The 14539-nt window shown below is 34.6% G+C and overlaps 1 long non-coding RNA gene across 1 annotated transcript; it reads left to right on the top strand.

Annotated features, from left to right (window-relative positions):
* Positions 1–4599: 4599 nt before the first annotated feature.
* LOC109618943 (uncharacterized) lies at positions 4600–8758 on the top strand. Its single transcript, XR_010715051.1, has 2 exons — positions 4600–4799; positions 8501–8758. It is a non-coding gene; the product is annotated as an uncharacterized lncRNA (long non-coding RNA).
* The last annotated feature ends 5781 nt before the right edge of the window (positions 8759–14539 follow it).

Below are 14539 nucleotides of genomic sequence, written 5' to 3'. Positions count from 1 at the left end.
ACTTAAGTTTACTGGTTTCACACCCATATTGACAAAACAATCTTGCATTGTGGATTAACTAAGGATTTTGTCCCTTTCAAAAATTTAACAGGCTGTACTAAACCATCTTCAAGAAAACATGGTCTATCTACGACACACGAGACTAACATTTCTGAGCAATAGGGAATGCTGACATTTTCCACTAATTTAACTCTTGTAATTCCAGCGGTTGGATTTGGCTTTAACCAGACTTTGGATTTACCCAGCTTTAAAGTTTTCTTGTCAATATCTACTTTCCCTTGATGGTTGTCCAGAAAATCCATTCCAATGATTCCCTTAAATTCTTTTATATCAGCCACTGTGAAATATTGAGTGTATTCCTCACTGCCTAATGTTAAGGGGAGCATGAGTTCACCGAAAACGTTAATCTCCGTGCTATTTGCAGTTAACAGTTTTGAATATTTTTCTCGGAAGTAACATTCGTCATATCTAAACTGTCATAAAAATCTTTAGATAGTAGCGATTTGGACGAACCGGTGTCAACGAGCATATGGACAAAATGTTCAGCTATCCTACAAAGCACAAACAAGCAATGATCTCTCTTTATGTTTAATTGAACCTCGTCTGTAATTGCGTTAGTTTCAAATTCGGGCGGCCTACTGTGTTCGAAATTTGAACGGTCTAGGACTGACCCCTCGGCCCGAGAGTCAGTCCCTGGGAGTTTTCCGAATTTGAAGACGGTACATTGTTATGCACCCATTCTCAATAAAGGTGTGCAATGGAAATTTTACATATGAAAAAATAAAACTATTGAACTCATTGGCTATTGTTATTAATTCTTAATTGGTAGTTTTTTGTGATTCCGAGTTCATCAATTTTTTCACGTAAATATTTGCCATTCTTTTACTATGCTACAGAGAATAAAGACATTTAAATCGATAAAATTTGCTCGAAAAATGTACGTTACCATTGGAAGACTTACCTTTTGTGAACATTATTCTAACTATTTTTATCATATTATATATATAATTAATTTTTAGTAATGTTTGATATTTTTAGTATATTAAAAATTAAACACAATTAGAAATATCAGTTTAACTTTCTTTTCCCAACAATGAAAAGAATCTGATTTTTTTTATGTTTAATATTTCATCATCTTTACTTTAAAACGTATAGCAATCGAAGCTTTTGTATATTTATACGAGAGCATGAATGATAAACAACGCCTTTTTTTGGTAAGTAAAGAAAACATAAAAAAGTATTAACCTTTTTACTATTACATATATCGACATTGTTTTCAAGAAATATTCGACCAAAAGCGCTTGTCAACAGTAACGTACATTTCAAAATTTCGGCTTTATCCGAAACTTTGAAGAGTAAATACCCAGAATGCATATGAACATAACACAGAGAATAATTTGTCATATTTGATAATTTTAATGAAATCAAGAAGTATAAAATAAACATTAACCTACTTTGAAAATTGTAACGTACGTTAACAAAGAAACAAATAAGCAACATTTTATAATGTTTAAGAACAATAATCGTGCTTAAACTTTAAATGAATGGTAGCATATGCTTTTAATGATTCTGAACAATGATAGTTTGTTATAAACAATCACCTAATGCACATATTTAACGTGCTGTGTAACGTACATTTCACACAATATCATTGAAACAAATTCAGAATTTTTTCCTTGTCTTCAGGAAGAAGTTTCAGCATTCTTTTAGATTTTCCTGTGTACACTGGTTCTGTGACTTTACAAATAACATCTGTAACCGGTATCCAAAGGATGTCTTCTCTTGCTGGCCACTGGAAAAGTTGCTTTTTTCTCTCCATGAAAGTCACCTCTACTTCGTCAGAATCGTCGATTTGTAGAATCTTTGCTATATACGAGGTTCAATCGTACTTTGCAGCAACATATTCTCCTTCAATAAGATCAATCTTGCGTTGATTTGTAGTTGTTCCATTACCTTATCAGCTTCTTCCGCTAATTTGTCATCCTCTCCTGTGTTTATTTTAAGGTTATTGGTTCGGTTATTCAAGCTTTGTACTTTCCAACCATCGTCAAAGTTTGGATTATCACCCAAAAAACATTGGTCACAGTAGCAACTCACCTCATTCCAAGCTACAATGGAATTTCCTTTTCCAATTACAGCATGGACTTTGAATGTACCTTGAAGAGGCTTGACATTTCTCGCGGACAGAATATTTGCAGCTGATTTACACTCGTCTGAGGATACAAAAAGAAATTTGATTCCTTTTAAGTTGGATTCAACAGCCCATTTAAAAAAATCATCAGCGTGTTGGATAACTGTTCTACCACTGCGCACCGCTTCATCAGCCATCCTCTTGGTGGTTCCTCCGAGACCATCACATGGCCCCTTGCCATGCCCGGCTTCGAAGTAGTTCCAGCGTGCTTATACTCCGAATATTTCCTTGTGGTTAGCAATAGTGAAAAAAACCTGTTTGTTACGATATTGGCTGGTTTGCCCATCAGTCCAATAGTGAATCATTTCAACATCTTCATCGATTTCTTTGAGCTTTGGGATCATCTTCTCCAATATTCCGTGTAGTTATTGCCGAATGGCTCAGTTCATCTGAAACAACAACAAAACTTTGATGTTCCAATTTCATGTCAGTGTTCATAAAGTAAACCACAATCGGATGAAGTGTTACAGAAGTCATATTCCAATATGCAGATTGGATTTCCTCATTCGATTTGCAAGAATAGTTTTCCGCAAAATCCATCTGTACAATGAAATGATGCTTTGGCAGTTTATCCTTTAGACTTTTTATTTCCTGATATTGTCTTCCAACTCTAAAAACGTGACTTTCAAATTCTTTTAATTGTGCTTGAAAACTTTCTATGAACAATTTTTTTTCAGCATTAAGTTCTACAATTCTTGTAACATTTTTTGTCTTTCCCTTCTCTGTGACTTCGATTCTTTTCCACTGACTGTATTTAACATCATCTGGTAGCTTGTCTTGGAGATTGGGTTGATCAGTTTGCTTCATAAATGATTCAGGATTCAATGGTACTTGGATCCCGTTACTTTTCAGACACCGAAGCAGTAACGCCATATTTTGATGTTTTGTACATAAGCAGCAGCTTCTAGATATCATACTTGTGTTAAGTATGTGTTTGGGTCTCATTCTGCAAAATGTTGCCAGGGAAAGTTCTACATTGGGATGTTCCATTATGAACTTCTGATGCAAATTGGATAAGTAATCTGTGAGTACTCGGGTTTGTATCTTTTCGCCTGATTCTATCTTCTTCGCATCTGCTTTGCCTGGTTGTGCTCTGCTATTGTCATCCCTTTCAAGAAAAGAAACTACATCTTTTTTATATCTCTCTTGAACTCTTCTTCTTGATTTCCTTCCTATATCTATCCATTTCTTTACAGTATGCCCAAGTTTGTTTCTATTCATCCCCGTTTTGCGTCCTAACCACTTTAGTCCCTTGTATCTTGTAAGTGTGTTTCCAGATGCAATAGTTTGTAACATTTGCTTCTTCACAGTTGATGAACCAGCTTTCAAATTAGCCTCCTTAATTTCACAGAGCAGAGCATTGCCTAATAAAAGCTTTCTTTTCACTGCTTTTCCTCTGTTCGGAGATATACCTGCCTCTCTCAAATCTCTGTCTGTTTTACTTCTTGGTGTTTGAGGTGATACACCTCCTTGCTTCTGTTTTTGCAATCCCTCATTTCTCTTTTGCAGCTTTCTTATCTTTTTTTTCATTTCATTATTTTTTGCCTTAAAGTGATTTATATCTCGATGAGCTTTTGAGACCGCTCTACTGATCCTTTTTCTAGCTGATCCTTTCTTTGAACTGCTGAAATTCATTCTTACAATCAATTGCCTCTCTTCTCCTGTGGCCGTCAAATTACTCTCATAACCACTTGTCTCTCCTATATTGTCTTCTTCTGCTTGCAAAACCCCTGTTTTTCTTTTTTCACGATGTTTCCTTACTCGCTTCGTTTTCTTTCCTTGGTTGACAACTCTGCTGAGGGAACATAATATTTCATTCTCCTTGTTCTCTCCTTTCGGAGGTAACTTTCACCCTCCTTGGCCTTCTTCCTCTCTCTGTACGCCTTTTGTATTTCTGCTCGACTCAATGGCATCGTTCTATTGAAATAATTCAACAAGTTAAATTTAATAAATTGTCAATTTCAATGGAAAACTGTACGTTAATGCATTGGTGAAATGTACGTTACTAGTATAAACAGACAGTGTTTTAAAACTTGACGGCAATGAGACCATGTAACCATTTCAGATCACTTTTTTATTGTGTTCGAACTTTATGAAAATTACAAATATTGTATATGACTCCTATAAATCAATTTTGTTGTATCTGATAAGTACTCATATTTATTTCAACCGACACACTTTTTCAATACTTATTTTTTTAATAATTAAATAATAAATTTTTTCATGCTTTGGTGTATAATTGCAAGCGTTGATAATCAATTGTGCCCCATTTCAACCAAACAAAACAAAATCAACGTTAGAAAAACATTTAAGCATCAAGATTCAATCATATCAATATCTTGAAATGTACGTTACATATTGTATCGTACATTACCCCGACTGATCTTCCATACCGCTCAAATCTTCAATCATTTATCGAGTTTTGGATCAATGCTTATAGTCCAATCCACACTTACGATACGCAAGCGGCCTTGGTTATCATGTCAAAGGTCAATGGTGAAAAAGCCCCTTGCGTACTTACGGAAAATCGTAAACAATTGCACGCTCAAACTTAGATACGAAGAAGAATACAGAGTTTTATTGAAAGAAAAGGCTTTGTCATGTAGCGGTAAGTATTATATTTCATTCTTATGTTATTTTTTAATTATGACACATGACTTTTTCTTGAAAAATAGGCACTTAAACTGTAATATAATCTCAATCCCATTAACGCTCTACTCCTCCACGAGTTAAATTCTCGGTCAAGTTTTAAAACTGTATATTTTTAGTAAACATAAAATAGAAGGCGTAGCCTATATTTGTGTTCTAAAGAATCTCCATCTCATCGCATTTAACAAGCCACTTATACCATATATCATAATAAATGCAATATACATTACTCTAACACTATCAAATATGTATGCAGTTTCCATTTAATAGAGTTATTTACAATAGAAGTCATGTCTTCATTTTTACAGCAAGTTGGTGACATGTACGGCAGCATATGTATGAAAACTTTTGCTGTTGTTATTTATATTTGTTTGTTTGAAAATTTGGTTAAAATGAGTTTTAAAAAAGTAGCAAGGAGAAACTGTGCCATGCCTGATTGTACAAACAGCTGGTACACTCTGGAACAATGGATGAAAAATGTGTGTGCAATTCACAACACCAACTATGGAACAGGGTCATGCATTTGCCCCCCACCATTTACACTAATACCGTTTCCTACTGAGAGAAGGGATCCTGTAGCAAGAAGGGTATGGATTAACACTGTCAACAGAAAATCAGGTGACAAAAATTGGATACCCAATGAAAATTCACGAATATGCTTTTCCTTTTTGTTGATGGCACCGCAAGCCCTGCAAATCCATATCCTCCGTTGGATTTGGGCTACACACCATTAATCCAGCTTGTTAAAGCAAGGCCTCCACCTACAGAAAGAAACTTTTCTCAAGATTCGACACCAAACAAGAGGGCAAGTGTCACAGTAGTTTCTGAAGAAGCAGAACACAATCCTATTTCACAAGATGCAATTGTTGCTTGCATGAATGACCACAGTTACACACATCCCCCTGATGTGTCTATTTTGGAAAATGAAAAAGATAAGTTAATTACTGAATTGCAGCAAAAAGTTTAAAGTTTAAAACTTGAGAATTTATCTCTGAAAAACCAGGTGAACAGTTGTAAGAAAAAGAGTTCTTTTAACATTTCTCTTGTTTTAAAAAATGACAGTTTTACACTGGAATTCCTACTGTTCAAGCTTTTAATGACATCTTCAGAGTTTTGCAGGGTAAAATTCAACACATGAAACATTGGAAAGGACCCAAGCGTACTTGTAATCCAGTAAGCTACAAAAGGGTTGTAAGCAACTCAAGAAAATTAAATGCAAAACAAGAATTTATTCTTTGTCTGATGAAACTTAGACTTGGTCTTCTTGAGGACCTTGCTGATAGGTTTGGTATTTCCTCAACATTAGCATCCAACATTTTTACAACCTGGGTTAAAGTTCTTTCTCAAACTATTAGGTCTTTGGTGTTTAATCCTCCCAAGGAAGTTGTAAGGTCGAATCTACCTCCATCCTTTCAAAATAGCACATTTCATGATGTTAGGCATATTGTAGATTGTTCTGAAGTTTTTCTTGAGAAATCAAATAATCTTGAAGTAGCAGCAAAAACATGGAGCGATTACAAACATCATCATACTGGAAAGTTTTTAGTTAGCATAAATCCATCAGGAATGATAAATTTTATATCAGAATGTTGGGGAGGGCGTGTGTCAGACAAGGTGATCACTAACCAAAGTGGGTTATTGGATTTGCTTGAGCCATATGATGCTGTCTTGGCTGACCGTGGATTTCCTATTAGGGAGGAATTGACCATGAAGAGAGCAACTTTGCTGATACCACCAGGTCGAAATGGGGTAAACCAAATGACATCTTCAGATGTTCATCTTACAAAAGCTATTGCAAATCGGCGTATTTACATTGAACAGGCTATTCGTCGTATGAAATGCTTTCGAATTCTCAAGTACGAAGTACCTCTCTCTCTCATGCACCATCTTGATGACATTGTCAAAATTATTGCTGGCATTTGTAACATGTACCCTCTACTTCCTTGTTATAAAGTCAAAAACTAAGATTATTTTATGGAAGATTTATTCCATGTGAAATATATTGATATAAAAGTCAAGACTTTTAAGTACATACATTGTAGAAAACTTGCATGGTTTCCCTCAGATTTTATAGCACTAATGAGTGTTATGATGAAACTCGTTATTAAAGTCTAAATTAACAAAACTATAGTTTCATTATTAATCATGGGCATCAATTTTTTTGTGGATTTAGTGAAAATTTACAGTTTAATGATATGTAAACTGAACGTGGCCAATGATCTTTAGTCTCTATACATAATTGTTACATTATCATGGCTATTAGTTATTGCACTTCAATGAACATTTAATTTTGTGGATCAAGTCAAAAACAAAATCCACGAAAATTGGTTTTTAACAAGTATTGATGAAACTACAGTATGATATGCATTTAACTAAAATCTTTTAACAGGATGGACACAACCACTCTTTAATGTTTTTCAACAATGATTTTGTCACATGTACACATGGAAAATGGAACCAAAGCTGACATTTGCCGCATTGAACACTCTGAGCTTTGTAGGATTTAACATCATCTTGGACAATTTTTCATGTATGACTTGTATGTTTCACATGCTATTGGTTCCATTTCTCGTCCATATTTTAAGGCTTTTATGTTGGATTAATAGATGTATATCCCATGATATTGGACAAGAGTGGTCTAATTACATTTTGGCTCCTATTGTACTTAATTTTGCAAGATACAGGATGGAAATTGGATGATGTTATTCTTCCCTTACGTAAAACATGCCAGTGCTCATTTTTGTGTTGTCCAACAGTTGCCATGTTCAGTCTTTCTATTATTTCATTGCTATAAATTGGTTCTGAAAGAGGGCCCTCCAAGCCATTGGCTACAAGCCGCTGTATAGTATACTCTTGGATGTCAATGTCAGATGCCTTTGCCTCTTGTTTTGTGTGACATACTACTTCTGGGATATCTATACCTGTAAATTTCAGATAATCATCAGTGGTAGTGAATTTGCATACTAATGCTCAATATGTGCTCTGCAATTCTCATTTTAATGTTCCTGTCTATGAATTACTTGGAAAATTGATATTTTTCTTTGTGTTTAATTTCATGAATTTCAAGGAATACCTTTAAAAACACATGCATTTGGCAATGAATCTCTAAGTGATGTTGTCAACTCCATGAATGTTTTGTCATCATTCTGTAGTGGTTCAAAGTTTTCCTTTTCTTCTGATACCAGTTTCCGCTTTTTACCTGATTTTGAAATATGAGTTATTGATAAGATTTAACATGTCATTATTAAAGCATATTAAAAATTAACCTTTGGTTTCAAATGATTTCATTTTCCCTTATCATATTGAAAATTCATGTGTATGAATCTGTGATATCTCCTTGAGAGAAGGGTTACCAGTTAAATCTTTTGAAGAACAAAATATTTCTACATCCAGTTTTATAATTTAAAAAATGTAGATGTACAGGTAGTTTACAGAATGCATTAGAATGTTCATGTTTAGTTTTAAATTTATATATTACAGACTGCATGCTTTTTACATAAATCTTTTTAATGTATATAATGCATCAAGTTTCAAAGTATTTCGAGAATCTTCATAAATGACGAATCAATATGCAGCTTTATATTTATTATTAGCAAGTAAATATAGACTTTTAAAATGAATGATTTGGCTTAATAACTTTGAGGTCTTTTAACTTTGAAGGAACTGCCCTGGAGCTTAAGTTGGAAGTCGGAACAGTCCATGAGCATAGCAGTGAAGTGCAGGTTGAGGCTCCAATACGATGTGCCGTTTCAATACGAAAGAGTGCAGCAGTTACATGAATGCACGGAGAGCCTAGTCTGAAAAAAAAAATTGAATAATTTTATGTAAAATTCTATTGCATATGATTTTCATTTGGTAAAATCTCGAAATAAATTGTACTTATATTTGCCTATTAATGCAATTAAACAAATAATTAGATTGAAAAGTGTTTGTCAGTTTCATTTTTCCTACTAAGTAGATTCCAAAAATTTGACATAGTGTCAATTCTATCAAAATTTGGTGAATATAAGACAGCGGAACATAAACTTGCAGTATTGGAAATATACAGCTTAATGAGATTATATGTAAAGGAGAAGAGTGTACTATGCTTGTTGATTCCCCCGCACCTAGGATAAAAATGACTTACAATGTATATAAATATCATCTAAAGGAATTTACATTTGAAGGTGTGCATCAGTACATGTATAGGTGATTAATATATAGAACTGGATTTATTTATCTGATTTCTTCTAATTTTCATTTCTCAGTTTATTTTCGTTTTTCTCATCTGGGAGATGAGAAAAACGAATCGGACACTTGGCTAGCGAAGGTGGTTTGGTTGCATGTTACAAAGGGAACTATAACAAAATTTGGATAATTTAATTGTTATACATAGCTACAACACTCACCCAGCTGTACATGTACAGTAGGAGGATTTGATGACACCACTGTTCTTTTCAACGCACATCCATAATCTGTGTGGGTCATCTCTGAGATTCTGAGACGGTATACACTCAGATCTAAGGAGACATACACTCGATGTAGGGGAAATATGATGGTAAAATATCTCTCCTACGTGTTTGGCCTCGACAAATGATTGACCTTTCCCTAATTTATATTCTTGTAGAAATTTGGACATGCTCACATTGCTGTTCGACATTCCAGCATACTCAACAATATCAGTCAAGAATATAGGTGGCCACGATTTCATACCATCACGTTCATTTATCCACCGTTCGTGCAAAGAAAATGGATCAGGGATAGTAGTTTTATCGACAGAAAGAAGCCTTTTATATTCGATGTTTCTTATTTCTTGTTGCTTTTTTGATGAAGGTAATTCTGGCAACCTCATAGAGTACGCCGAATATGCCAACGCAGCTAACTCTCGTTTTGGTTTATCTTTAGCCAACCCGCGTTTGCCGAGAAACTCCCGTAAAGCTTCAATTTTCCACGACAAAAAGGAATCAAAAGTCAAACTTTTATCATCAATATCCACAATATCCATATTGTATATATTAGTCCGAAATATCTGACGTTTTTCTGGCTTTTTTAACGATTTTCATATTTACTTGCCAGGAAAAGGTCAGAACCGGCGCCATTACGAAAACTAGAAATTTCGCCGCCTCCAACTGGAGGCGGCGTTCTCGGCCCGATTTTAAATACTTGCGAATTGTATCAAATATTTAATTCACAACTTAATAATAAAAAAATGACTTTACTACTCACTCATATCGCTCAAAATTAAATATGACTCCGTATTTTGATAATAGAAGCACACAATTACAGTCAACCGTATTTTCGCTGTCTTTTGAGATAACGAGTCACGTGACTCAAATCGATAAAAATGTGTTGAACAGACGGTTTGTAGAGTAAACAAACCCATTAAAGCGATATGAGTGAGTAGTAAAGTCATTTTTTTTTATTGTTAAGTTGTGAGTTAAATATTTGATACAATTCGCAAGTATTTAAAATCGGGCCGAGAACGCCGCCTCCAGTTGGAGGCGGCGAAATTTCCAGTTTTCGTAATGGCGCCGGTTCTGACGTTTTCCTGGCAAGTAAATATCAAAATCGTTAAAAAAGCCAGAAAAACGTCATATATTTCGGACTATGTATATATGTGTTCAATAGAATTAATGTGTATAGAACTTACTATAGCAAGGAAACGTTAAAAACAACGAACAGACTACTAGATCCGCCATAACGTTACTAATGTAAACAACAGGGTTTTTTCCCCAATGACCTTTGACACCGACGCCATTTTGGCTTTATGACGCAAGTGTGGATTGGACTATTTATTCTGAAAACATGCATGAGTGTTTATCATTTGTGTACTGCAATGTAAATCGCTCAGGACATCTTCAAAAGCTGGGTATAAATGGAGAAAATAACTCACCTCTTTAAAATAAAATTTTCTATTTCAAAACACAACGCACTCTCTGTTGTCTGCTTCTGAAAACGATATGGAAGCTTCGTTCTGCCAAAAAAGCGGTTTTTAGGATGTTTTAAGGATGTTTGGTAACGTACGTTTCGGTAACGTACATTTAATGTAAGTGATTTTTTTTTGTAAATGAGTTGCATAATGTATTTTGTAATGGATGTGGACCCACTATTTATTACAAAAACTAATAGCAAAAATAGCAAAACGTCCAAAATGTTTTCAAATTCATTGTTTAAAGAAAATTATATGATCTAGTACATTACATTCTTATCCATACGTTTAAGACTTTTAAACTTTTCTTCGATATCTTATTTTTATTCTGACTCCGTGAATAATTATATGCTAAATTTACACTTTAGTTTTTCTTTTAAAGTACAATATAAAATAGTTTTTCTTTTTAAGTACAATATAAAACAAATTTCTGTTTCAAAACGGTTTGGAACTGAAAAAGTATTCATTTCTATTGACGTAATTGCAAAGAAAGACGTCAAAACTGAAACTTGCGACAACATATTTTACTCAGTCTTTTTCAGGAAAAATGCAACAAGATTAGTTCTAAATAACTTTTTACGATAAAACAGAAGTTCTGCAAACACATATGTAAAGGAATAGAGTCAACACCAACTAACTAACATATTTTAGTACATATTCTACAGGTAACTAGTCGTTGCGACAGTAACGTACGTGCCATTTTTTTTAACATTATACCTAAATTTATTGTTTGACATTGGTGAGGAAAAGGCAAACATGTTTTGATTTTACTTCTAGGTCTTAACTTAAGTTAAACAGAATCAAATATTTTTAGAAATATACACATTTTAAAGCACAACAAGTGGCGACCGTAACTGCACACCTTTATTGAGAATGGGTGTATGAGTGTTCTCAAAGTTCTTGGGACGCCTTGGCGCAATATGTCCAATTTCTTTACAATGATAACAAATAATCTGCGACCTTCTTTCACCCAATCACTGTTCCGAGCTACCGTAATTTCTCGACTGATTTTGTACGTGAGTTTGAGTAAGAAGACTGGTAAGCACCCTTATTATTTCTTGATCTGTGAGAACCCAAAGCTTCCTGAATTTCCTCAATTTTAGCCATATCGTCTTTCTCAACGTTATTTCGAGTGCGAGATGCAAATTCGTCTTCAAATCTAACTTGATTCATACCAGGCTTCCGTCTTTCATCACACTTTCCAACAAAACTCTCATACTCTACGGCCAAAGCTATGGCTTTATCTATGGTAGACGGGTGGTTAAATTGCACGTGTTTCCTGAGATCTATGTCACCAAGTCCATAAATAAATTGATCTATAACATGAGTCTCTACAGAAGCAAAAGAACAATTTGGATACTCTTTTATTGCTAATCTCCTCAGAGAATGCCCAAAATCTGCTACGGACTCACCGGTTTGTCTGCGTTTTGTTTTAATTTCAGCTTTGTATGAACTCGCTCGTTCTCTGGGAGAGAACCTATTTTCTGAGGTTTCTTTCAAAATATAAAATCATGCGTATTTGACATCGGAATTTCATTCAAGATCTGCCTTGCGGGGCCTTGCAAACTCATAATCTACTGACTCGCACATTCTCCTACCGTCCACCAATTCCAACGAGCTACCTGTCGAACTGTACAAAGAACTCTTTAATTTCACAACTGCCATCGAATTTAGGGGTTTTAATTTCATTGCACCTAATTACGGACCTGGAAATACATGTGTTATCATTCCTGCCCCTGAAATTTCCATTACATTCTCTCGCGCTTACATTCTCACTTCTGAAATCACGCAATCTATCATGCTGAACCGGCGAAGCTCCCATACTTGCTTGCAATATTTCTTCTTCAATCCTAAAGCATTCTAAAAATAAATTTGCTATCTGTCTCTCAAATTCTCTCACTTGCACACTCTCTCTGTGCTGGCGTAGATAATTCATAACCTCTAAAATCTTCACTAGCCATTATGACAGTGTATGATAACTATCACATTCTAAACTTTAATATTTTAAAAATTAAATCTAAAAATAATACTCAAAGGGTGTATTTCTTTCGTCAGTTCGGAATGCTCCGGACGTGTTCTACCCAATGAAGTGTACCAGAACTGTGTGCGCGCACAACCGGAATCGTGTTCGGCGCGCACCACGTTTTGAGGTAGTGCAGAAAGAAGAAAAATGGCGGCAACTGTGTTTATGTGTTCATCTTGTGGAATGTGTTTTGATAAAATGGGCTTATTCACGGCTCATAATTGCACAGGTAAACGCAGTATACAAATTATTTAAAATCAAAAAATGTTATTATCTTATAAAGCGACATATTTCTGGATTGGATGTAAGAAAATGTGAATAAAAGCTTTATTTGTATTATCTCCCAAACATTGTTGTATAGTAGTTTATACATCGCAGTTTCTTCCTATTTATAAAGTGTATTCCATTGAGGATCTTCCGCAGCAGCTCATTTTAAGGCTTAATGAAAGTACGAACTGATTACACGGATGTGATTGATGGGTATTTTTTTCTCTTAGAAATTATCGTCTCGATATTTTTTTAACACGCTATCGAAACCTCAGGTGCCTTTTGGGGTTTCTGAAGGAGGAAATAATTCGAGTTATTCCTCACTTACTAATAAAACAGAATCCCAGGGTTGCGTTTTACGAAAGAATATGGCTTAATTTAAAAATACTAATTATTCATTAGTTACTGATAAATTAAACAGTAAAATATACCTGTAGCAGGGCCTATGATATTATTTAAAAAAGAATGATTTGATATCAATTTTGCACCATTAAGATGACTTGTGAGACTTGAAATTTTTACGACTTTGTTGTAAGTTCTTTTGTAAAACAGGTCCTTGAACCTTTGTCGTATTCTCAACTGAGGGATTTTTTTTTTTGGGGGGGGGGGGGGGGAGGATTTAATCAATGTCAAAACATACTACAAATTTTCCTTACTTACCAGCCCATAATTTCATCACATGGTTGAAAGTGAGCAAACACTGAGTTTTTTTAAGATGGTCAATATTATTTGTATAGCTTAATCTTATTTTAAAATTTATCTAGGCAATAAAAGAAAACCTATTGGCATTGGAACTAGTGTTGAAGAGGCAGAGGACGTTGTATTAGAGATGAATACAACCCCACAAGAAAGAAGAACTATGTTTGAATGCCAGGACTGTAAAAAGGTGTTTTAAAGTATGGTCATTTTTGCAAATCATGTCTGTGTCCAGGCTCAACCTAGCATTAAAGGTATCAATATATTAAATTTAAATTTAACAAAAAGTGACATCTCCATGTGAGTAAAGAATTCTCAAGCAGGATAATGCATCCCAAACATACTAATAAGCAAAACAATAGTTGTAATTGTTTCATATGCATAGAAAAATTACATAAACAAGGGAATTTTACTTTTATATAAAAGTTACACTGTCACAATTTTAATCTTTGGTCTCTGCAGAGGAATAAACAGCATCCAGCGCTTCAACTTCAGAAGGTCAAGATCAAGGTCAAGGTATGTTCTGGACCAGGCCAGCAATCCTCCTTTTGATTGAAGAATACAAAAGTAGAATGGATTTGCTAAACAGTGGAAAGCTAAGAAAGAAATCAATGTGGGATCAAATAAGTAAAGTTTTAAGTGGTAAAGGACATAAAATGTCAGGTGCGCAATGCGAGGGGAGATGGAAAACCCTTTTGAGGGGATTAAAAAATGTCCATGATCATAACAAGAAATCGGGAAGGAATCCCAAATATCACCCATATGATAAAGAGTTGGCTTTCATGGCTCAAAAGCCAAACATTGC

Source organism: Magallana gigas, chromosome 6, assembly GCF_963853765.1.
Source record: "Magallana gigas chromosome 6, xbMagGiga1.1, whole genome shotgun sequence".
In the NCBI taxonomy this organism is placed as follows: domain Eukaryota; kingdom Metazoa; phylum Mollusca; class Bivalvia; order Ostreida; family Ostreidae; genus Magallana; species Magallana gigas.
Note: the sequence above shows the minus strand (reverse complement) of the source record. Positions and strands in the feature narration are given on the sequence as shown.